General features: G+C 33.2%; 3 long non-coding RNA genes across 3 annotated transcripts in view; all 3 read right to left on the minus strand.

The window, feature by feature from the left end:
- Positions 1-26,798, minus strand: LOC141711296 (uncharacterized). The gene is made up of 6 exons (XR_012571298.1): positions 26,652-26,798; positions 26,500-26,554; positions 24,380-24,482; positions 23,300-23,879; positions 613-1,045; positions 1-546 (listed from the first exon to the last, which is right to left on the minus strand). It is a non-coding gene; the product is annotated as an uncharacterized LOC141711296 (long non-coding RNA).
- Positions 1-27,461, minus strand: part of LOC141711295 (uncharacterized) — a 77,699-nt gene that overhangs the window by 38,460 nt on the left and 11,778 nt on the right. The window lies entirely within an intron of this gene.
- Positions 5,542-6,655, minus strand: LOC141711247 (uncharacterized). The gene is made up of 3 exons (XR_012571274.1): positions 6,540-6,655; positions 6,383-6,427; positions 5,542-5,606 (listed from the first exon to the last, which is right to left on the minus strand). It is a non-coding gene; the product is annotated as an uncharacterized LOC141711247 (long non-coding RNA).

Below are 27,461 nucleotides of genomic sequence, written 5' to 3' on the forward strand. Positions count from 1 at the left end.
AGATGTCAACTTCTGAGGCAGAGCCTTCATCTACAAGGCAGTAGAAGGTCGGAATATGCTATAATTGTGGACTGAGTTAGCTCATGATCAGGGAGAACCATATTCAAAACTCAATTTTTTTGAGAAGCATCTACAAGAGAGGCGGTGTTACTTATACCAATTTACAGCAACCTGAGCAGCATGTCTTAAGGGATGAAAAGAGTTCACAGCATTCACGTGATGGAGAGCGCCTTAAACAGGAGGCAGAACTCGAACAATTAGAGAGTGATACCGACAGGTTGAGGACTGAAATTTTGAATATCCAAAAGGAACAGGAGAATGCAGATAATTATCTGTTATCTGTTAAAGAGAGGCTGAGAAGGACTGAACAGAAGCAACAGCAGATGTTCATTAGCATGGCCAAAGCATTTCAGAACCCGTCATTTAGCGAGATTCTTATGCAGCAGCTCAGGCCGAAAGAAGCACTGGAGACTGCTGGAACTTCAAAGAAACAAAAGCTGATTGCTCCACAGTGCAACAAAGGTCCAGCTGAGGCATCCTATTATCCTATATATGCAAAAAATATAAGTAGGGTCTTTGAAAAAGATGAAGAGACTAAAGTAATTTCTGCACCTTTTTTTGAGAAGCATCTACAAGAGAGGCGGTGTTACTTATACCAATTTACAGCAACCTGAGCAGCATGTCTTAAGGGATGAAAAGAGTTCACAGCATTCACGTGATGGAGAGCGCCTTAAACAGGAGGCAGAACTCGAACAATTAGAGAGTGATACCGACAGGTTGAGGACTGAAATTTTGAATATCCAAAAGGAACAGGAGAATGCAGATAATTATCTGTTATCTGTTAAAGAGAGGCTGAGAAGGACTGAACAGAAGCAACAGCAGATGTTCATTAGCATGGCCAAAGCATTTCAGAACCCGTTATTTAGCGAGATTCTTATGCAGCAGCTCAGGCCGAAAGAAGCACTGGAGACTGCTGGAACTTCAAAGAAACAAAAGCTGATTGCTCCACAGTGCAACAAAGGTCCAGCTGAGGCATCCTATTATCCTATATATGCAAAAAAATATAAATAGGGTCTTTGAAAAAGATGAAGAGACTAAAGTAATTATCTGCACCTTTTGCTTTCTGCAAAAAGATAATAAATAGGGTCTTTGAAAAAGATGAAGAGACTAAAGTAATTATCTGCACCTTTTGCTTTCTGCACCCATGTACTATTCTGGGCATTACCGCATCTAGTAGGTTGCAGCTGCTCTAAAATAATTGGATGGACATTAAAGAAGAATCCACAGTAATAATATTTTGAGGCTTCATCTGAGCCAATCACGGTCAGATGCTATGGATTTAGATGGCCTACAACAGCTTCCTCAAGCAATTGCAGAAAACCAGGGCAATATGGTTGCACTGATGACATCAGTAATATGTTGGGTAGTATTTCAATTCTGGTGGATTATATTTGTTGCTGTATATATTTTGTTGAGATTGTTTGACGAATTGATTAAAAGAAAGGTCAGAAAATGCTACAAATGCGGACTGAGTTGGCTCATGATCAGGGAGAACCATATTCAAAACTCAATTTTTTTGAGAAGCATCTACAAGAGAGGCGGTGTTACTTATACCAATTTACAGCAACCTGAGCAGCATGTCTTAAGGGATGAAAAGAGTTCACAGCATTCAAGTGATGGAGAGCGCCTTATACAGGAGGCAGAACTCGAACAATTACAGAGTGATACCGACAGGTTGAGGACTGAAATTATGAATATCCAAAAGGAACAGGAGAATGCAGATAATTATCTGTTATCTGTTAAAGAGAGGCTGAGAAGGACTGAACAGAAGCAACAGCAGATGTTCATTAGCATGGCCAAAGCATTTCAGAACCCCTTATTTAGCGAGATTCTTATGCAGCAGCTCAGGCCGAAAGAAGCACTGGAGACTGCTGGAACTTCAAAGAAACAAAAGCTGATTGCTCCACAGTGCAACAAAGGTCCAGCGGAGGCATCCTATTATCCTATATATGCAAAAAGATATAAATAGGGTCTTTGAAAAAGATGAAGAGACTAAAGTAATTATCTGCACCTTTTGCTTTCTGCACCCATGTACTATTCTGGGCATTACCGCATCTAGTAGGTTGCAGGTGCAGCTGCTCTAAATAATTGGATGGACATTAAAGAAGAATCCACAGTAATAATATTTTGAGGCTTCATCTGAGCAAATCACGGTCAGATGCTATGGATTTAGATGGCCTGCAACAGCTTCCTCAAACAATTGCTGAAAACCAGGGCACTTGTTAAGAAAATTATAAGAATAAGTTTATAACAAGATCAATAATATTAATCTAAAGGAACTTATTACTAGACCTTCTCATGTAAAAGTAATGCACATGAATGATTACTGAACATGAAAATATGCAAGATATAAAATGATGGTCAACATGTCTGCTGCTTAATCCTCTTTATTGCTTCTAGTTTATGTTTGCACTAGCCAAAAAGATAACTAATAATAAACATGCAGATTCGTTTTACAGAAACAAAGTCGTAGCCAGTGTCTTACTTACACTTTACACACAAAGCTAGATCAACCAAAAATGAACGTGAACGTATCCATTCTAGATTTCTTCTTCATACACTTTACACACAATCATTGTTTCTGCAAGTAATTCAGAAATTCAAATAAAAATGAAGAATTAAATATAAAAAAAAAAATTATACTCATAAAAGATTGTACAAGAAGAGGACCTTAAGAATCTCTGCACTCCATGAAATGGTGAGCAGTGAGCCCAACAATTGCTTGCAGGAAACATAAAAACATTTTCAAACTTGAGTTGAAACTGTACGGGGACGGGGACGAGATTCGTGGAGCACTTTCTTCATTGTTTCTACAAGTAATTCAGAAATTCGAATAAAAATGAAGAATTAAACTAAAAAAAAACATAAATTATACTCATAAAAGATTGTACAAGTGAATTGAGTCTTGAAATTGACACCTTATAATTAATAAAAAGGGGCGATTGAGAGATTGAATATGATGAGACAGCTTCGTGTAGAAAAAGAAATCAATCGGCTGCAACTCGATTTCACCTCCAAAACCATGATTACATGAAATTGATTACAATAAACGGGTGCTAATCCCTAACCCTAAGCCGTATTATATAGGCCGAGCAAGTGCCATTTCCTTATTTTTGAAGCAAAACATGGGCTTGGTAAATCAAGTGACCCAAGTCCACTGCCATCTCCTTCTTCATGGGCTCGGTAAATCAAGTGACCCTATTAATAAGATTAAAAATAAAAATATTACTTATTATTAAAATACATTACATAATTAAAAAATAAAATATTACAAGAACATGACAATTTAAAATATTACATCTGAAACAAATCTATCTATTATATATCTAATACAGCAACAAGGGTTCGCTGAGCAAATTTAATCATAAATACAATAATTAATGTTCATATAATATTTGTTTTAACCATTAATGTTCATTCATTATTTAATCATAGATACGGTAATTAATGAGCAAATTTAATCATGAATATAATAGTTAATATCCATACAATATTTGTTTTAACCATTAATACTCATTCATTATTTAATCATAAATACATTAATTAATATCCAAACATTATTTGTTTTAATCATTAATACTCATTCATTATTATATAATTAATACAGATTCATTCATGTAATTTTTATTACCTCAATTGATATGTAAGTCATTAAAAATAATTTCTTCATAAAATTTACATACTCTATTAAAAAATTAGTATAAAAAATTTAAATGATAACCATTGCATAAGAATTCATATAATACATAAGTTATCACATCATTAACTTATTAATATCGATTAGTTGTTGCATACTTAATATATATATATATATATTTATAACTAATTATTATAGAGATATATGCATGGATCATATAATACCTAAGTTATGACTTACTAATATAGATTAATAATTGCATACTTAATATATACATATTCATTTATAACTAATTATTATAGAAATACATGCACGCATGTATACATACATACATCCAAACATATGTACGTATGTACGTATATATGTATATATATAATAATTTAGTTAGAGATGTTATATTTTCAGAGCAGGTTCTTAATTATCAGAGCAAGACAATAAAAAATATTATATTACCCTCAGTTTATTTTTCTATTTGGCATGGCGTAGTATTGTCTTATCCTTTTTATTTGCTCCGAAAATTAAAAACCCTCATCTTCAAATGAAATTTCCCTTAAATTTCCCTTTTAGTTAATGATTCAAATTTTTTTGTCTACAAAAATTGTCCTTATTTTTAACGTAAGTTAAATTCTAAAAACGAGAATACATACATTATTAATTATCAAATTAATAATATAAATAAGTGAATTTTAAATATAAAGTAAAATTAAATATTAATATTAATAGTAATAATTTTAAATTTCATTAAAAAGAAAAAATATTTCATTTTAATAGCAGGTTTATAAAACATATATATTAAAAATTCTAATAATAATAATTATTATTATTTATATTATATTAATAATAATTATAATAATAATAATAATAATAATATTATAACAAAATAAATAATATTAATACATGAGAAACTTGAGTACAAAATCATGTTATTTATAAAAAGTGGTAGTACATTTAAATTATAATAAATTTTATTTGTACAAAATATTATTGTTCGTCATTAATTTTAATGATATTATCACAGCCTACCAGTGACCTTTAATAACACAGTTGACTGACATATACCATATTTATCACATTAACACTAATATTTAGATCTATTATAAACATTTGCGAATTAAATATTACAAACAAATGAACTAAATAAACTTATATATTAAATATGATTATGTGGATCAGAACCATTGATACCTCTAACTGAATATATATTTATATCTAACCATGTCATACTTTAAGTATTATATTTTTGTATTTACACAAACATAAATAAATTATGGGCTTTCATATATATATATATATACATACATATATATATATATATAAATACACACACATATATATATATGTATATATAATATATACACACACATATATATATGTATATGTATGTGTGAATTTATGTAAAAAAAACCTTTAACTTATGGTCTTCATAATTCATAAAATATATGATAATGTTGGTTTATATTGGTATTTTACTCCGTCATTATGGCATGAACGGATAATATTAACTAAAATAAATAATCTTGGTAAAGTTTACATATTAAAATACAACCCGAAAGCGCTTATTATGCCGTGAGATGTGGATTTATTAATATTTTTTGAGAGAGGGGAAAGAGTTACTGAGGTCGGAAATTAAAATTTGTGAAAATTCCATTGTCTGCAAAATTACGGTGTATGTGTGTATTGCATTGTTATATGAAATGATTAGTACGTGGGCAACATGCCTGCTGCTTTATCCTCTTTGTTGCTTCTTGTTTATGTATGCACTAGTCAAAAAGAGAACTAAAAATAAACATGCAGATTGGTTTTACAGAAACAAAGTTGTAGCCAGTGTCATGCTTACCAAAGCATGTTGCAGGAGTGCATTCTCTTCTAGTAACACGTGCAGTTCCGCTTCCAGATAGCGAGTATAAGCCTAACCAATCAGAATATATGAAAACAAACATTAGAAACAGACCTGGCGTAGCCCTTTAAAGACATTAGAAACATTAGAAACTTATTTTTTGTGAAATTTCTTCTTGATAGAAAGTACAACAAAATTATTTTTTATGCACCCACTTGACAAAGCACTAAGTATCACTTTACATCTTCCATATTAGGCTTAATCGATCATTAATCCTCATCGCAAATAATCATACAAATGAAAATATGAACATGAAGAAATTTACCATTAATAAGGGTCGCTCCCTCAAAAATATATGAGTTTCCGCCAGAATCGTCTACAAAAAAAGGTAATATATCCTAATAAAACTAAGCGGACTCGATCCCTATGGCTTATATAATGGCTAACTAGACACCTCAAGAGAGATCCCCAAATTCTATTCTCTTTTCGAATAAGGTTTCTCATGCTCTAGTCTAAATATTCTACTTGACTCATTAATTAATCAAGTCTAGATTCGACTCATAAATAATTCAATTGAACTAAATAAAGTAAAAATGTTCAAGCCGATAAAACATTAATTGCTCCCACCATAATATTCAATTAATTACAAAATCACACCGTACAAATAAATAAACAATAGCAGTTAAACCAATAGAACAATATCAAATCAAACACTAAATTATTCGAGTACAACTAACAATGATAAATAGAGCAATAAATCCATATCGAATCGAAGATACTCAAGCGTAACAAAACATAACAATAAGATCGCATTGAATTAATTAAATCACAATAAAATGAAGAATTACCTGGAAACTACACGTGGACGGGGTGGAGCACTTTCTTCATTGTTTCTGCAAGTAAAATCAGAAATTCAAATAAAAATGAAGAATTAAATTAAATAAAAAAAACATAAATTATACTCAGAAAAGATTGTATAAGTGAATAGAAATTCGAAATTGACACCTTATATTTAATAAAAAGGGAGCTTGAGAGATTGAATCTTACGAGGCAGCTTCGTGTACAAAGAGAGGTCGATCGGCTGCAACGCGATTTCACCTCCAAAATCATGATTCTATGAAATTCCTAAACGTATATATAAATAGAGTAAAGTTCTATGGAGCCCACCTTTTAATTGGAGTCCTCGGAGTCCATATATGTTCTGCAAGTAAAATATAGCTTAAAATATTGCAAAACATTTTATTTTTCGACAAACATCACTATTCTATTAAAAATCTTGTAGATTGCATACATTTTACAAGCAGGACATTGCAAAAATATATTATTCTACAAAATATGTTTAATTTGCAGAACATAAATGTTCATGTTGCAGAACATATTGCAGAACATACATATTGTACTGTAAATATATGAGATTTGAATGATTTTGTTGAAGTTATGCTATTTGTGTAACATGTTTTGCAAAATAACACGTTTTACAATATATTTTATTTGCAGAACGTAGATGGACTCCGAGGACTCCGACAAAAAGGTGGACTCCATAGAACTCAGCCCTATATAAATATACATATTTGGTCGATGTTGATATTTATACATATGTCAGTCGGATGCCCAAAAGGCCCGGGCTTGGACCTTAAAAAGCCCTGCCTCCGGGTTGGGCTTTTCGGAAAATTTCAGAACCCCGTTAGATTCTCAAGGCGGATTTTACTGATTTTTTGGGCCGTATTGAATTGGATTGGGCTCATTTTCGATTTAAATTAGATCGACTTTTGTTAGATATTCTAAAAACTATATGGGTTAACAACTAAATTATTACAAAAATGTATTCTTTTACATAAAATATTTTATAAAAACACAGCTTTATTGAAAAAATTTAAGTTGGGGCAAAAATGGACGTGTTTATAAAATATTATGTTTTATAAATGTTATCCATATATATATATATATGTAAATATATATGTCTTTAAAGTGTTAGAAAATGAATAATACACAGGGGGTGAATGTATTTTACTGTTTTTGTGCTTTTCTTGAATGTTTATGGTTGATCAAAGTAAATTAAATCTCACAGTGAAATGTGTTCATGCAGAATTTAAGCTTGCAGAAAATAAAGAACACAGATCTTCAAAACTCACTTAATTTTATATTAAAATTAAGACTGTTTTGCTACAAAATTTCTAGGCTCTTTGTTGATAAAGAGCTTAGCTTCTCCTTGAGAGTGTTACAAGAAATTTGATCTGAATTGTTACAACTGATTAAAGGACCAGTGTTAACTTTATAACTTAGTTAACTGCTGGTTTACACAGTGTACAATAAGACATGTTGTTATCTTTTATAAACTATCACTTGTCATTTCTATTTATAGAAAAAGTATATCTTCCATTTCTGACTTAGCATATCTTTAGCATCCCGTGTTCACTTTGATCTTCCTTTGTCAGTTAATCTTTACCATTGATCTTGCACATTCTTCAAACTGCTTTTTGTACACTTGTCAATCCAGCTGGTTGGATTGTTTGTTGATTGTTTATCTTGAATATTGAACTGGTCTTTGATTCTGTACTTTGAGAATTTTACTCGAGATCTCCAGTTTAGGCACATAGAGATCTTGACATCTCGATAAGTATAATGACTTATCGAGATCTCTAGTACTCTATATTTAGTTTGGCTTAGGTCTTCAGTTCTCTATAAGAGAATTTTAGCTTGTCGGGATCTCTAGTCTTCACATCTTCACTTTGACTTATCGATAACTCTTAGTTCTCTAGTAACTTCCTGACTTGTCGATATCTCAGAGTTCTCTAGTCAAATTTAACTTACCGATATCTCAGAATTCTCAAGTGAATTTTGACTTATCGATATCTCTGAGTTCTCTAGTGGAACTTGACTTATCGATAACTCTGAGTTCTCTAATGAATGTAGACTTGTCGATAACTCTGAGTTCTCTAGTGAAGAAATGACTTGTCGATATCTCTAACCTTCATGTCTTCTTGACTTGTCGATATCTCTCTGAGTTCTCTAGTAGCTTTCCTGACTTCTATATAAGCTATTCTGGAGTTCTCGAATGACTTCTCTATAACATTAAATCTGTGACTTGTAGAGATCTTGACTTAGAGTATTTTTCTTAAAACATCTTTATTCAACTCCAAACTTCTTCATAATTCTTCTGAGACATGATCTTCTTGATCTTCTTCCAGATAGAATTCTTAGGCTTGATACTATTTATAGAAAAGGCTCCAGTCTGCTCCTTTGACATTTTTATAGACTTTAAATGTTACAAGTACAAAATTCAAATTAAGATAACAATACAACTTATTTAAGGTTGACAAAATGTCTTAGTCTTGTTAAAGTACAGGCATGTCTCTTACAACAATCTTCCCCAATTTGTGAGAAGATTGCTTAACACAAATTCATGCCTGTTAACAAGACTAACTCCAAGTTTGAAATGATGGAGTATAGAATTAATACATAAGCTTGATAGAATTAAAACTTATACAACATAAGATTCACAAGGTTCAATGATTACAAGAATCAGGTACAGACAGTTTTTACGTCTGCTTCTTCTCTGAGTTTATCCTTCAAATGATCAAGAATTTAAAGTTCTTCTATGATAAGTGTTCCACTCAGAGCTTCTACAAGTTTTTGTCTTGCTGTCTTTGGATAACCATTGTCCAGAACCTCTAAGCAGAATCTTGAGAATCCACCAGCTTTGATGTTCAGAAATCTCCCATCTTTAGAAATTTTGCTCATTCTTTTTTGCTTTCAACTCTTCAGATCTTTTTATGTACATCTCTATTTCTTTATCATACTTCCTCATTCTCTCTTCAGCTTCAGCTTCAGCCTCTTCTCTTTTCTTTGTTTTTTCCCTTTCAATCAACCATTCAGCTAGAACTGATCTTCATGCCCTTGAAACAGTATCCTTGTCCTTTATCAAGCTCATTATTCTCTTAATTTCTATGGTTGAAAGAGAGTCCATTAATTTGCTGCTAAGAAAGGTGAATGATCCATCTTCATAGAAAATTATTACTTCCCTAAGAGATACAATCCAAATTTTGACTATTTCCTCCGCAAGTTGTTGAAAATAGTCTTCATTTGAGATGCACCAATTTAGAGGTAGAAATTCAGATTGCTTGAAACAGTTCCAGAAGCCCCTTTCAGTGACTTCCACATTCTTTGCAAGCTTGACTTTCTTAGGCTTTCTCCCAACATGTTTGTGCTTGAATTTTAATGAATGTCTGGCTAAAGATAGGGTTGTCATTTTCTTGAGATTTGTCTGGCATGTGGTGATTGGGATTTTTAGAAGAGAGTTGGCTGTTTGTTTGTACAAAAACTTTGGCTTTGAGGTTTGAGGTGGTTGTGTTTGGATTTTTAGGGTTTTCTGAGTTTCTGAATCATCATGAGGCTTTCTGCTCTTCCTCTCACATCTTCTCCTCATTTCTTCATCTTTCTTGTCATCCTCCTTCTTCTTCTCTCCACCCTTGCTGCCCGATGGCTTACTGGACTGAATTGGATTTGAGCCAGAAGGATTTTGATCATCTTTCTTATGTTCATCATCATCCAAGTTATCCTTGTTGATTTGTGTTTCGGGCAAGTTGGCTTCTGCATTTTCCAGATATCTCCTCAGTAGCTTTATCATTTCCAAATCATCATTGTTCTTATTTTTCTTAGCTCTTAAACTAGTTCCTAGGATCATGATAAGCTTCTTGTTGCTCATGACACAATGTTTGGGGATCTGAAAATGTTTGAAGTAATTGGTGTTTGGACAGATGTATGTTATACCCTTGTTTGGATGTAAATATGCTTCAGGAAAAGCAGCCATTTGAGCATTCCTCAATTCAGTCAATAGCAAGGTATCTTCATGAGTTATAACTTTGACTTTGCTGATGAAGATATCTAACTCAGATTGTAATAACCCCAATTTTTGGAAATTTTTGAAACCCTTATGAATAGTGATTTTGCAGATTATGCTGAATGAGAAAACTTTTCATGCCACACTATGTAGGGGTTCTGTTATTGATCTTCTGGGATTTTATTAGTACTCTATATGACATATAAGTGTATGTAAAGATCGTCAGAATCCAATTCCGAACACTTTGATTTTTCCCGGAAATCCACTAGATACGGAAAGAATTGAGTATAAGGTAACAGGATAAAAATGATTTAAATTAAAGGATTATAAGAGAGGATCATAAAAGGAATATAATGTATTGAGAAAGGTTAAGGGAACCCAAGTAATAAGATCCCGGATATGATCTCTCAAACGATAAACGAGAACGAAAGATAAGCGAACCGTAAAACAAATAAGTGACCAAGAGACAAGCTTGTACAAGAAGCCAAGGATTGTGACATCATCAAATCACAAGGTGTGGACAAGTGGAAGCATTATGACATGTGCAAGGTGACATAAGCATGACAAAAGGGAAGGAATTGTTGGATGATTGTAAACCACACAAAGTTCAAGGTTAGAAAGGTAATTAACCAAAAACAAAACCAAAACAACCTAGCTAGCCAAAACAAATCAAATCAAACACAAAATTTTTCATTTCTTCAACATTGCTCTCGGCTTTTTCTTCTTTTCAAAGGAAGAAAAATCAAAAATCAAGTTCCAAGCATTGTTAAATCACAAGGTAATTATCTAAGGTTCCTTGTACATAGATATGGATGTCCTATAAGTTTAAGCTTCTAATTCCTTCACAATCTCTTCCATTAATTCAAGGAAGAAGATGGTGAATAGTAACTTTCAAAAAATAACTTTAGTTTTCTTGAATTTTTATGAAAGTTTAAGGTTATACAAGCAAGGATCAAGGTTCTTTAGGCATTCAAAGCTCTTGTGTTGTGTTAAGAAGCTTCAAGGAAGGTATAATCTCTTAACCAAGCTTTGTTATTGAATGTTAAGAGCATAATATGAGTGTTATAGTTCATGAGAGGCTTGATGGTTGTGTATGTAGAGATTAGTTGGTTTTGGGATGTTTTTGGAGTTGTAAATCTTGGTTGTTGATTAATGAACTTAAGTGTATTTTAAATTTATGATAAAGAATAGTATAAATTGTTAATGTTGAGTGGTTGGGGCTGTTATGATAAAGTATGGATGGAGTTTTGATTGGGTTATGATTGTGGGTTGATTGGTGATGGTTTGGTGTTGAATTGGAATGGTATAAAATTGGGAAATCGCGTAAACATAGTCGTCGTAATGTCCGATTTACTTTAGACTGCTTTTGTTCATAACATTAGGACCCGAGAACTCCCTGCTAGGTTTTGACCATTGCCATGTTTAGATAGTTCATGTTACGAGCTTCGTTTTGATATGTGGTTCGTTTGATTCCGATGTACGGTTTAGGAGAAACGGCCGTTTTAAGTAACGACGTTTCGCGAACGAATCATTACCCCTTGCCTTACTTCGAAACATAGGTTAGAGACCTTAAAGGACTAATTGAAGTATGAAACAATTATGTTAAGTGTGTTAGGCAGTTGGTAAGACACTCCGAAAGAATCGCCTTAAAACCCTTAATGGTTAATTTATTAAAAATGGTGGAGCCGATAGTACTCGAGCGACTTAAGTGAATCGTTAAGCGCGAAAGCGAACGTTAGGACTCTAAATGGTTAAAGTCTAGTTTCTTAAGCGACCGGGGTTGAATTCCGACTTATGTTGTTGTTCATAGGTTATCGGACCCACTATAAGCTTAAGTCTATCCGGGAGCACTCAGGCAAGTTTTCTACCCGTTATACTGTTGTTGTGATGTATATGTGTATATGCATGACCTTGCGATAAATGCATATTTGTGATTAGCAAATTCTTGCGATATATTGTAGCATGTGATATGGTATATATGCATGCCTGTTTCATATTCTTGGATTATATATCTGTTGGTTAAAATGCTTACAGTTGCATAATACCTATGCTAGAGATAAGCGGTATTTGAGTTACCCTTAGTATAGGGGATAAAAAGGTGAACATATTTCTAAACCGGGAGTCGATGTTCCCGAGTATAATATACATATTTTTTATATATATATGGTTATAGTTTTCAAAACTATTAATCGAATAAGGTTTATTCGATAACTTCAACTTTATTTTATTATTGAATATTATTTCGAATATTCATCCGAGGACTTATGACTCCTTTATATTATTATTGAATATTATTTCGAATATTCATCCGAGGACTTATGACTCCTTTATTTTATTATTGAATATTATTTCGAATATTCATCCGAGGACTTATGACTCCTTTATTTTATTATTGAATATTATTTCGAATATTCATCCGAGAACTTATGACTCCTTTATTTTATTATTGAATATTATTTCGAATATTCATCCGAGGACTTATGACTCCTTTATTTTATTATTGAATATTATTTCGAATATTCATCTGAGGACTTATGACTCCTTTATTTTATTATTGAATATTATTTCGAATATTCATTCGAGAGCTTATGACTCAGTTTATATTATTTAATGATTATTAATTGGATAGTCATTTGAGGATGTATTGACTCCTTTATTTTATTTAATGAATATTATTTATAATATTCATTCGAGGTATTATGACTCCGCTTATTATTTAATAATATTCTTTATTTTATTTAAGAATAATGTTCGATAATCAAACTTACTTTTGATATTCAAATAAAGATATTACTTTCGTATAAGTATATCTTTGGTTATTTAATACTCATTTCAAGTATAAGTCTTACAACTTCTACTTCAATTATTTGTATAAAGATTATTCTTTATGGGAATATTATTTAAATAATAATATTCAGACATTTTCTAAATACATTGGGACTGATTTATCTTATTAAATCAGCATTACTCCAAACACTCTTTAAAGTGTTTTCGAGTCTTCAAAATGATTTTTAAAAGTTAGAGCGGATCCCAAAACTCATTTTTATATTTAAGATCTTCCTTTTAAAAAGGGGATTTAAATACTCGCTCAAAACCTGAGGGATCCGGCTCTATGGTGTATTTTATATTCGCAACAAGGTTGCAGTTTTGGTAAATGAATTGATTACTTACCCAACGTTCGGGAAGTAAGTCCATCTATCGAGTCGGCATAAGCAACATGAGCTCAGTGGGCGTCCATGATAGTGTAAGTGGCTCAGTGGGAGTCCATCAAATGCATAAGTGGCTGAGTGACAGTCCAGCATAAGGTCCTATTGCGACCAGGGTGATGACCAGTGGGGAATTCGTCCATCTACTAGTAGAAAAGGTTACTTATTGGTATCTTTGCCTGATCAGCAAGATATCAAGTTTATGCCAAAATTCTTTCCTTTCCAAATTTATTGGATATTGCCATTCTGTTCATACTTTACATGACAGAGGTTTTCAGGAAACGTACGTATATATATAGGTGTATATATATATCGGGACTTAATGAAGTATATCATAACTTCATTTCCTTCAAAATATTTCAAAGATTGAATCTATTCAAGTCTTATCTTGTAGTCTCATCAGTGTGATGAACTTTTGAAACTAATTATAACTTGAACGGTGGTAGTTCAAGTAGTATTTAGAAAAGATATAAGTATATTGGAGTATCTTGTAACTTCATCTTTTAAACTTATATCTAGTAAATGATTATCTTATGCATATCAAAGACTTTCAGAAAAACGTTGAGACAAGGTTAGATATATGAGATCACCTTGCAACGATATTTTTTTATACAGTTATAAACTGGAACTTTATGTATATTATACATGGAAGAGGACTTCCAAGATTTTGAAAAGTATATATGTATATACTGAATATTTTGCGACTTCATCGCATTAAGATATCAAACTTGGTTCATTTCTTTTGACCAAGACTTTCATGAGTACTATGAGAAGGCTCATATATTGTTAATCATTATACATATTATTTTGGTGGGCTTGCTGCTCACCCTTGCTTTCTTCTTTCATCACACAACAACAGATAGAAAAGATGAACAGGACCAAGCTCCCGATTCGCGAGCGGATAGGAAACGTTCCGCAGCTTCCTATAGGCATTGAAGTCGCTGTAGCTGAGGTGGGAACTACCAATAGACTAGGCTTCAACTTTTGATGTACCAGACTTATGTATAATCATGAATTGTAATAATGGCAAAGAAATGTAAATTTATTCAGAAACCTTTTTAAGGTGTATTGACATATAATTGTGGAATAAAATGACTTGTGATTATTTTTGGATATTCATCTCTGAGACTATAACTTGTGGTGTGTGTGTTTATTGTGGGGTCACAGTACAGAGTAGTTGATTGTGTATTAAGATTGGGTGTTATTAAGGGAAATAGAACTCGTGACAACCCGGATCTCCGACCCCGGATTTGGGGGTGTTACACAGATGCCCTCCTTGAGACAAGGTAATTTAGAGACACTTGCATACATATGTCTGTCCCTGAGTCATTTGCATTGATATCTATTCTCTTGTGCAGAAAGTTGTCCTGATTGCCCATGATCACTCTTATGAAATTAATTGTCTTATCCAGAGCCTTTTTGTATGTGAAGTGATTGTCGTTGAGAGAAGCTTTTAAATCCGTGAGTAGTTCATCAAACTCTCTGCTCAGACTAGGTCCTTCAACAGCCCTAATAAGTCTCTCCATGTCAAGATCAACTTCTTTAGATTTCTTTTCATGACCCTGGACTTGTTGTTGAGATGACCTTGATCGTGTCAACCTAGCTTTTATCTCCCCCTTAGTCTTGTTGACAGGCATTAGAAGGGGAATAGGAATTTCAGGCCTGACTTGTTCAGGCAAAGAAGGTAGTGGTATGTTGAGTTTACCCATGATGGCTCCCAAGGCTACAGAATTCTGCATTTGAAGAGGCTTATGGGAGTCCACCAGGGTTTTGATATCTGTTTGTTGGCTCTTGACAAGAGATGTCAAGGCCTGAACTTGTGCAGTGAGAGAAGAGTTGGAGTCTTGCAATGCAGTGATTTGACCTTGTAGAGATTGAATCTGTAGATTTGTTGATGTAGATGCAGGTTGATGGGAGCTTGATGTAGAGATAATAGTGGAAGACCCAAATGTAGCTTGCACAAATTTCTGAATTTCATCCATGACCAAGGGAGAAGGAGTGTATCTTGCAGAGTGCATCTGATCTAGCTTCAACCTTGTGTCATTAGAGTTAGTGATATGATTTTGAACTTGCTTGTGCAAGGAAACAAATGAGTCCTTTAGTTGTGTCATGCCCTTATCTACTCCACTGAGATCATATTTAGACATTTGTTCTGAGAAGTATTTGAATTAATTTTTGATCTCAGTTTGAGAGAGAATGAGTTCATCCATCTTTTCCCTCACAATCTTCCTGATCTTGTCTTCATAACCAGTCAATTTGTCTTCAAGAGCTTTACCAAAGAGGTGAAAAGCCTTGAGTTGAGCTTTGTGCACTTTTACTCGAGATCTCCAGTTTAGGCACATAGAGATCTTGAACGGGTCTATCATGAAGTCAAAGTGAAGATGTTTATCATGAATATTGAACCGGTCTATGATTCTGTACTTTGAGAATTTTACTCGAGATCTCCAGTTTAGGCACATAGAGATCTTGACATCTCGATAAGTATAATGACTTATCGAGATCTCTAGTACTCTATATTTAATTTGGCTTGTAGAGGTCTTCAATTCTCTATAAGAGAATTTTAGCTTGTCGAGATCTCTAGTCTTTACATCTTCACTTTGACTTATAGATAACTCTTAGTTCTCTAGTAGCTTTTTGACTTGTCGATATCTCAGAGTTCTCTAGTCAAATTTAACTTGTCGATATCTCAGAGTTCTCTAGTGAATTTTGACTTATCGATATCTCTGAGTTCTCTAGTGGAACTTGACTTATCGATAACTCTGAGTTCTCTAAAGAATGTAGACTTGTCGATAACTCTGAGTTCTCTAGTGAAGAAATGACTTGTCGATATCTCTAACCTTCATGTCTTCTTGACTTGTCGATATCTCTCTGAGTTCTCTAGTAGCTTTCCTGACTTCTATATAAGCTATTCTGTAGTTCTCGAATGACTTCTCTATAACATTAAATCTGTGACTTGTAGAGATCTTGACTTAGAGTATTTTTCTTAAAACAACTTTATTCAACTCCAAGCTTCTTCATAATTTTTCTGAGGCATGATCTTCTTGATCTTCTTCCAGATAGAATTCTTAGGCTTGATACTGTTTATAGAAAAAGGCTCTAGTATGCTCCTTTGACATTTTTACAGACTTTAAATGTTACAAGTACAAAATACAAATTAAGATAACAATATAACTTACTTAGGGTTGACAAAATGTCTTAGTCTTGTTAAAGTAAAGGCACGTCTCTTACAACATAAAGTATTATTTATATTCATAATAAATGTAAATATATAAAAAATATATTAGAATAATCAAATTTTAACCGGGTTTTTAATCGGGTCAGGCCGAGTATGTAAATATACATATAATTATGAAATTATTACTTTATATTTTAGTTGGGCCTTTGATAACTTTCTAATTTTTTTTATCTCGTACTCTTAGCGAGAATATTACTTTACGACCGTGCCCCAAATTACGATCGACAAAATTTATACCTAAATAAGGTTATAACTTTATCCGATATTACTTAATACAGGTTTAAGTGTAGATATAACAAAAAGATTGCGGTTTACATGATCAGCCTGTACTAATACTCATGCTTGTCGGTGAGCATTTTTTCTGTTAATTAGCTGCATGTCATAACTAAAACGCTTTAAAATCAATTACAGAAATACCAATTCACCTTTCTAAATCCATCAACTTATCTCTCTCTGAAATTACAACATTCCTATGGTCTATGTTGTTTCAGCAAACACCAAACAAAATATGTTTTCATCACCTACATTTTTCCGAAATATTGCATGCAAATCAAAAAATGTTGTTGGTAACTAATAATATCCATGACAAAGATCTATGTTGGATAATTATTGTTGAAGTTAATAGTAATCAATAATTAAAATAACTTCTCTCTCTTGTATGAGAGTCGGCCGCTCTAACTTCACCTAACCCTAGCCGCCCTACCTTCTTTTTCACCTTTTCTACCTATCTCTATCTCCATATTTATCTTCATGTCCTCTTTTTATTCACTTTTTCTTTAATAAAATCGAGAATTGTTTTACAAAACTCGAAAAATCCATTACAGTTATTCATTTTAATTTTCAGATATACTAAGTTAAGAGCTTGGATTTTATAATTAAATTCAGTTTTTGCATTCAAAATCCCTGGTTTAACAACATATTACAATTTGGTGTTATTCCGAGATTTTTGAAGACAACAGTCATTTAAGCCCAATATTGATGCCTAAAGTCTAAGTTGGATTCACTGTCACACTCCCACTCCCGCGGCACAAGCCCACTCATTGTCTACTTCAATATTTGTTCCATATGACTATATCACATATTTTTTTCAAGTATGTTTTGAAATTTCAAGTCATATTTTTTTGACAAAAATGTTTAAAGGATTTTAAATCTGAGTAACAGTTCATGATTTAATATTTATGAGATTTTTCTAAATTTATATAGTTTTAATACAACGTTGATTTTGTGGAGTTCGAACTTCGGCGCCCGAAATATGGTTTATGTCTAATTATCTACTTAAATATCTAAATTAATTATATCAACTATAAAATATTACATACAGGAGCACCCACGTCTAATTTACATGTCATTTTTATTATATAAGAGTTAAAAAGTAACAGGACGGAACCAGAAATAAAATTTACGGGGGACCGACTAATATTTGAAGAAGCCAAATTACATTATTTTATATTTTTTTTTCAAAATTTAACACTAAAATTTCTGTGAACTTAAACAGTTGAAAGATACCGAGACTCCCTCCAGTGCCCTCTAGTTCTTCCTTTGAAAACTAGGTCAAGCTTCTTGCACTAACAAATTGCAGAAGATAAATAAGAATATTAACCAGGTCAAACTCAATGCAATGAGTGATGACAGATAAGAATATCTACTTTTTATCGATATTGCATGTTAGTTATATTATTTAGAAAAAATCTGGTTAGTGCGTAATTTTCTATGACACTTTACAATTTTAGATAGACTCGTAATATGGCGACCCTTTTTTTTTTGACAAACAAAGAGATTTTATTAAACCGATAAATCAATTCTCAGTACATTTTTAACCACAATGGAAATAGAAATCCTATCGAAAACTCGATCTGGGAAAGAATATGACAAACAAACTAGCTCCTGCGCCGCCATATTAGCAGACCGTTTAACAACAAACAGAGACACTGTTTTTAAATCCTCTCCAACATCTTACGACAGTCTTGAATGACCTGACCAAAAGGAGATAGCAGAGGAGCCTTGCTACGGATTGCTTGGATGGCTGTCAGACAATCCGACTCCACCAATACCTTGCTCGCTTTGATCCAGCTGAGGGCTTCTTTTATCGCCAACGCTTCAGCCATTGTGCTCGAAATCATGCCAGCCTTGTACTGCGTCTTCGCTTGGATTAGTTCCCCTTGCTCGTCTCTAACAATTAGACCCAACCCTGTAGAATTATACTCATTAAACACCGCTGCATCCACCGAGATCTTCATATAATCAATCTGTGGTGCAACCCAGACTTCCTGACCGTCTCCCTCAACATAGTAAGGAAAACGCGATTGAGGTTTACTCTTCTGGGCTATACTCCATTGTAGAAGAAACTGCTTTGCTTGTGCAATAACGACATTAAAACGAGTAAAATTCTTGTTCCAGGTTAGCTCATTTCTGGCTTTCCATAACGACCAACACACTGCGGCGATTTGAGCTCTTTTTTCATTGTCACAGACCTCCAAAATTCTTTGCCACCACTGATAAAAACTCATGTTACCACTGAGAGGCACTTGAGGAATAATTTGTTTCCAACATTGAGTTGCCAAGTCACAGGAGCCTAAGATATGCTCCACTGTTTCCTCCCCTCGACAACAGACTTGACAAACTGGGTTGACATCCATATTTTTCTGCAGCAAATTAACCATGGTAGGCAAACAATTGGATAGAGCTCTCCACATGAAGTTGAGGATCTTTGGAGGTGCCTTTATCCTCCAAGTCTTTCTCCACGTACTACTCTGATCCTCCATTCTCCAGAGATTTTTCTGTTCTTGGCGGGGGAGGGGTTTTGGGATTGTCCGACACACATGTTAAAAAATTATTTTACGATATAATAATTAAACTGAAACAAATAAACATTACTATCTAAGTTTGAAAAAGAAAACATTACAATCTATAATGTTAACTAGAGAAATAACCTTTAGGTCAATCTCTAAGAATTCTAGCAGAATTATAATCTGATGACTGCTTTGAAATCACGCATCAACCATATTCACGTTTCATCAATATTCACGTCTTCAACTATATTTCCTTCCATTGCGACGTTGAAGCATTCCCCACAAAAAACCGTGCTTGTACTTGTACCACTCTGTAGTTAAAAAGAAAAAATCATTATAATCAAGCACATGCTATAATGAGGTGCTGTATACATGATCCAATACTTCATCAAATGAATTTTTACTTTATCTTCCCAGATGATGTTTGAAGCGGCCGTGCAACTACAACCAATATGACAATACAAGTAATACTATACACATAGCAAAATGAAAGATGACCTTGCACCCTTTTATTACGTTCAATATACTTCTGTTCATTTCATATGCATATACATAGGCAATTGGGACAGCATATCTCATGGATAATCACTTCTTTCATTAAGCCGGACCACTGGGCCCTTAAGTTTTTGGCTGAGCAGAAAGTGAGAAATTGGTTGCAGCATAAATGGATAACAAATTGATGAAGTACAATTATCAAATCTTTACAGAAAAGTTCAAGAATATACTGTTGCTGATGCGCAACAGAAGGCCTTGGATTCCTGTTTTAAAGAATAATTTTGAAGGAGGGGTTAAGGACAGAAAAGCTAGAGTAGTATAGCAAGGGTGTTGTAATCAAAACTGTAAATAGAGGTTTAGTATAAACAGATCATCAATATTTTAATTACGTTCATGTTTGAACTATTATTCAGAAAATAGAAGTTATTATTCCACCAGCGTCTCTCTCTCTCTAACTGAATCCTATCAGATTCTCTTGCATTTCTAGCTTAAAATTTCTATTCCTTAACTTGTTTTACTGTTCTAAGAAATCAAGCACACACAAATACATCAGAAAAACTGAAAACTACATGTCAAAGCATGACACCAAATTTAATAGTGTCGTCATAGATTTAGTATTTTTATAGCATAAAATGACAAATTATAGCATTTAAAATAGAACTCGCATAAATATTTAGCCAAAGGAATACTTGATTGGCATATAATAGAATTACTTCATCCAAGATGCAACTCGAGAAGTTTTAGTGGGAAAAGTATGCACATCAAAATCGGCATACAAATTCTTCGGTTCAGTATCTCTAGTAAGCTTAAGGCCTGAATAATAGACATCGACTCCAAATTACAATTAAGCTGAAATTAATAGAAGCACTTTATGGACTCAAATCATCATTTTAACAAATCACACCATGGAAAACTTTTGTCTGTTGTAAATTAAAACGTTTTACATCTACGTTTTACAAATTCAAATTCCAACATTGTCAATTACTCTATGAATTAAAAGGTGTTTATTCAAATACCAAGTATAACAAGAAGATGGAAATTCCTATTTAAATTATGGCGCTGTTAGTTTAATTTTACATTAAACAAATACTCTCAGTCCATATTCGACAAGAAAGTTTATTCTAAAAATACTGTACGGCCATCATCAGGGAATAGAGTAGCGTCTAGATCTGGTACAGGAAGTTACGAAAAAGGTACAAAAACCAATCAGAGAAGCACATTTATGTAGTGAACATTGTTAAAAAGAGCCTGTACACATTTAATATTTCGTTGTTGTCTACAACAGAAGACTGGATGGTTAAAATTAAGACCCTGATTACAAGCTAGCAAGGCATTATATTTGTGACCTCATTTATCCACTAAAGTTAATTCCTTCAACAGTTGTGAAAAGGTAAGACTATATATCTAAAGATCATATGCCAATCAGGAATCTGAACAATCGCCTAAGAGGTATTCAATTGGGAATATGAACAATTACTGCAGAGGAACGGAAGGAATACCAAGTATTTATCTACTATATATGCAAAAAGATAATAAATAGGGTATTTGAAAAAGATGAAGAGACTAAAGTAATTATCTGCACCTTTTGCTTTCTGCACCCATGTACATTAAAGAAGAATCCACAGTAATAATATTTTGAGGCTTCATCTGAGTCGATCACGGTCAGATGCTATGGATTTAGATGGCCTACAACAGCTTCCTCAAGCAATTGCTGAAAACCAGGGCAATATGGTTGCACTGATGACATCAGTAATATGTTGGGTAGTATTTCTAATCTGGTGGATTATATTTGTTGCTGTATATATTTTGTTGAGATTGTTTGACGAATTGATTAAAAGAAAGGTCGGAAAATGCTACAAATGCGGACTGAGTTAGCTCATGATCAGGGAGAACCATATTCAAAACTCAATTTTTTTGAGAAGCATCTACAAGAGAGGCGGTGTTACTTATACCAATTTACAGCAACCTGAGCAGCATGTCTTAAGGGATGAAAAGAGTTCACAGCATTCACGTGATGGAGAGCGCCTTAAACAGGAGGCAGAACTCGAACAATTAGAGAGTGATACCGACAGGTTGAGGACTGAAATTATGAATATCCAAAAGGAACAGGAGAATGCAGATAATTATCTGTTATCTGTTAAAGAGAGGCTGAGAAGGACTGAACAGAAGCAACAGCAGATGTTCATTAGCATGGCCAAAGCATTTCAGAACCCGTCATTTAGCGAGATTCTTATGCAGCAGCTCAGGCCGAAAGAAGCACTGGAGACTGCTGGAACTTCAAAGAAACAACAGCTGATTGCTCCACAGTGCAACAAAGGTCCAGCGGAGGCATTCTATTATCCTATATATGCAAAAAGATATAAATAGGGTCTTTGAAAAAGATGAAGAGACTAAAGTAATTATCTATTTATCTGTACCTTTTGCTTTCTGCACCCATGTACTATTCTGGGCATTACCGCATCTAGTAGGTTGCAGGTGCAGCTGCTCTAAATAATTGGATGGACATTAAAGAAGAATCCACAGTAATAATATTTTGAGGCTTCATCTGAGCCAATCACGGTCAGATGCTATGGATTTAGATGGCCTGCAACAGCTTCCTCAAACAATTGCTGAAAACCAGGGCACTTGTTAAGAAAATTATAAGAATAAGTTTATAACAAGATCAATAATATTAATCTAAAGGAACTTATTACAATACCTTCTCATGTAAAAGTAATGCACACCACTTCCATGAGTAAATAAAATATTTATGATTTGATATTGCCGGTAAAAGATATAGCAGACACTAACTATGTACACCATTCAGAATGAGCTGTGACCGGTCTCCAGTGGAGTAATTTGGAATATGTAACCAAAAAACAATAGATACCTCAGAGAAGCAAATGACTAAATATGGTATTCTGTCTCCATATGAGATTTATAACTCCAAATGTGAATACTTAAAAGGTAAAAATTGACTACTTTTGCCTCCACCAAATGACGTTTCTTAACCTCCCAATATGGTTGCACTAATGACAACAATAATATGTTGGGTAGTATTTCAATTCTAGTGGATTTTTTTTGCGAAAATTCTATTGATTTTAATAGAGCATGAATTTCTATAATAAATTTAAAATAATAGCAAAAAAATAAAATATAAAAAATAACAACTGCAACAAACATTACAAATCTTGCATTAATTAAAAAAATGAAAAAATTACCTGGAAACTAGATGTCAACGACTCAACCGGGGGGATTCATGGAGCACTTTCTTCATTGATTCTGCAAGTATTTCAGAAATTTATGAAGTAAAAGTAGAAGTAGAAGTTCGATAATAAATTTAAAAAAACATAGATAAAGATGGTAAAATAATTCAGTCAAATTGTCTAACTGTGCCACAATCATATGTATACACACACATGGATAATCAAGATTGTATAAGTGAACAGAGTCCGAAAATTGACACCTTCTAGATAACGAATTACAACTTCAAATCAAAATGAATTGTGGAAATCCTAGGCAATAGAGATACATCTATATTTAACTGTTGTAGGAAAGTCATGACTAATTAGGCTACTTATCTGACTAATCTTGTGCATCTGTTTTACGTTTAACATATATCTAACATGCATTCTACTTGTATTAGGACATCAATAATATTGTATTGATTTAAAAATATAGTTTATTATTTTCATTCCAACAAAATACGGCCAAAATCTTAACCCTTTTTTTATCACAAAACTTCTCTTCGTGATCGATGACTGCAATACAATTTTCCGTAGAAAGATAAGCCCGATCCACCTGAAAAATATATAAGATGTCAACTGGAGGCAGAGCCTTCATCTACATCTACAAGGCAGTAGATTCAAGTTTTTGAAAAATTGACATGATATCATTCCATATGAAGCTGCTCCATAAGCAATCTATCTTCAGAATTGTCACACAACAGATAGAACTCGAAGTAAAAAAGAAATGATAGTTAATGCGACTTTACATCAGTCAAAACAAGTTTTTGCATATTTGGCAAGTAAAAAAAAGATGTTTAGTTTGGACCAAGAGACACTTGCATATATATTATCTACCTTAAAGGTTTCTATATATCTGAAATCGTTATACGTTTTATGAGGAGATTTACTGCACATATTTTTCTCCACTAATCTTAGTTCATAATTAAGTTTTTACATCCCTTAATTCGAAGAACATTGTCAATAAACGGGAGATGATGACAGCTATGCTCATTTATTGTGCACTATTGAAGTAAAAAACTAAGTACTAGGGAATCCACACATAAGACTGTATACCTCGGATTCAAAAATAATTGCATCTCCTTGTTCAGTGAAGCATTTTCGATCAAACAGGTTGTCTAGATAATCCAATGTTTCCAAATCTTTTATCCTCACTTCACTGTAAACCACATGAAATTTGGTCAGTCCAGGTAAGAGCTAAATACTGTAAATTTCACTACGGAAAAGCTTTCATAGCATTAAGAAATCTAATTAACCAAATAAGATCACAAAGTCTACATTCTCTCTCCTTTATTATTATGTGTCAAATGATCAAAATAACAGTGAAAAGGGGGAAGTGTCTAAATGGCGCATCCGAAAAGGCTCCAAGTGTCACTTTCAACTATTATGCAGCTATGTTAACAAATTCATATTAATATATGTGGATTGATAATAATCACCAACATTCATGTAACCAAGAAACTCTTTGCTACAGTTTTTAATATCCTGCCATTTCTCTACCTACAAATATGATCTTAGATGTGAAAACGTATACACACGTAAACTACAAAAAAAGTAATATATCAACTTCACCAAGTACAAAATGTTTCTATAACTAAAGGTTTGTATCATCTAAAAGTTATCAAACATGTGGAAGCCTCCGTGGATCCAATCAGCATATAGCATATGGGAACTTGCAACATAATCACTATCTTCTGCTGTTATATAGAATTTTTTTTTCTTTCTAAATGCCGGTTAAGGCCTTGTTTGTAAAGGAAAAAAACAATACATCTGCATAAAAGTACTTTTAAGATATTGAACGGAACATCAAATATTGAGTATTATTCTCAAAAAATATTTTTATGTGTGTTCTGCGTTTCACTGAAAGGAAATAGTGATTCATGTATTTTGTGTAATGAGAAATATACATCTTTTGCGATGTTGGTGTATTGTGTCAGAAATCGGATTACAGCTTTTGAGTCGAATCCAAAACATCACAAAAATGTAAGCAGCAGTGGAGCTCTGAGGTTGTAAGAATAAGATACTAAGATTCATAGACAGAGAAGAAATAAAGGAGCCTGTACACATTTAATTATTCTTTGTTGTCTACAACAGAAGTCTAGAAGGTTAAATGAAGACCCTGATTAAAAGTTAGCAAGACATTATATTTGAGACCTCATACATCCGCTAAGGTAAATTTCATTAACAGTCATTGACAAATAACTAAATAAGACTATATATTTACAAATCATACGGGCCAATTAGGAATCTGAACAATTACTAAAGCGGAAAGTATTCAATTGGGAATATGAACAATTGCCGAAGAGGAAAGAAAGAAATACTTAGCTCTCTATTATATACGCGAAAAGATAATAAATAGGGAGTTTAGACAGAAATTAAAGGGACTAGAGTAATAATCTTTATCTTTTGCTTTCTGCACCCATGTATTATTATGGGAATTACCAGATCCAGTAGGTGCACCAGTAGGTGCAGCTGCTATATAATAATTGGACTTGGGTACGCAGAGTCATACATATCCAAGTATCCATCATCTACCCACATCTGCAAACATATACAGAGTCACCTTCAAAGCACCGGTAGATCAGCGATTATTACCGGAGGGATGATTTTTACGGCAAACTTCGAATATTTTTTGGCGAGCTACAATTGTTTTCCAGTAACGACAAAGAAGGATTCGGTTTCAAGACCATGAATCTGGCACGGATTCCGTGCCGACATAGGTACCGCCTATAGAATAGCCGAGTCGGAGCAACACAGTCAGCAATGTGTATGAACCCTTATTAAAGGATTAGAAGAGGCTCAATCGATCATTAATCCTCATCCCAAATAATGCAGTACAAACAGTATACTCGCTCTCAACAAAATGTTTTGATCATTAATCCTCATCCCAAATAATGTTTTTCATATGCATATCATCACTATATACTAATCTGTAAGTTGTAATAAATTTCAAATTATAAGGGTTTGAGGCTGGAAATTTCGATAGTTTTAACGGATCGGGATCCGTTTAAATAGAAAAAACAACCAAAAATGAATGTGGACGTATCCATTCTAGATTTCTTCTTCATACACTTTACACACACATAATTACACAAATCTAGATCAACTTGTTGTATTTAACAAAAATAAATACTATTATAAATCTCGCATTAATTTCGAAAAATACGAAGAATTACCTGGAAACTACACGTGAACAGGAACGAAATTCATGAAGCACTTTCTTCATTGTTTCTGCAAGTAATTCAGAAATTTAAATAAAAATGAAGAATTAAATAAAAAAACATAAATTATACTCGTAAAAGATTGTTAAGTGAATAGAAATTGACACCTTATGTTTAATAAAAAGGGGCGATTGAGCTAGGATTGAATATTATGAGACAGCTTCTTGTATTACAGATACAAGAAGCTGTATCTTACAGACACCTTCAAAACCATGATTCGATGAAATTGTGTATGTTACAGGTAGGTCGGCGCTGATATTTATCCAGATATCAGTCAGATGCACAAAAGGGCCGGGCTTGGACCTTAAACAGCCCTGCCTTTAACCGGGGCCTGCTTTTATCTTGATCGAGCCGGATCGGGCTTTTCAAAAAGTTTCAGAGCCCGTTTAGATTATCGTGACAGATTTTATCGAGATTTTTGGGGAACATTAGATCATATCGGGCTTTATTAGAGATTTTGATTACTATATAGATTAACAACTAAATTATTGCAAAAAAATATTAATTTACATAAAATATTTTATGAAAACACTAAATTATTGAGAATATTTAAATTCGGGAAAAAATGAATATGTTTTATAAATTTTATCTAAATATATACAATGTACTTATTATTTATTCTTTCAAGGATCTTATAATAAAATATAGGGAAAATAAATTCATAATTACCTGAACTATTGGTGTTTTCTAAAGTAGATCCCTGAACTAAAAATTCCAACATTAACGTCCCTAAATTTTTAAATTTTTCTCACCGCAGTCCTTTCGTCAGTCAACCAGTAACGGATGTTGGGTTTTTGCTGACGTGGCATGCGGGTTGAATATGTGGACTACTATGTGGACGTCCACGTGGGAAAAAATTTATAGAAAGCAGCATATGCATCTCATGTGAGAGTGAAATATATTCGGCCGTTACATTA

Source organism: Apium graveolens, chromosome 3, assembly GCF_009905375.1.
Source record: "Apium graveolens cultivar Ventura chromosome 3, ASM990537v1, whole genome shotgun sequence".
NCBI classification, from domain to species: domain Eukaryota; kingdom Viridiplantae; phylum Streptophyta; class Magnoliopsida; order Apiales; family Apiaceae; genus Apium; species Apium graveolens.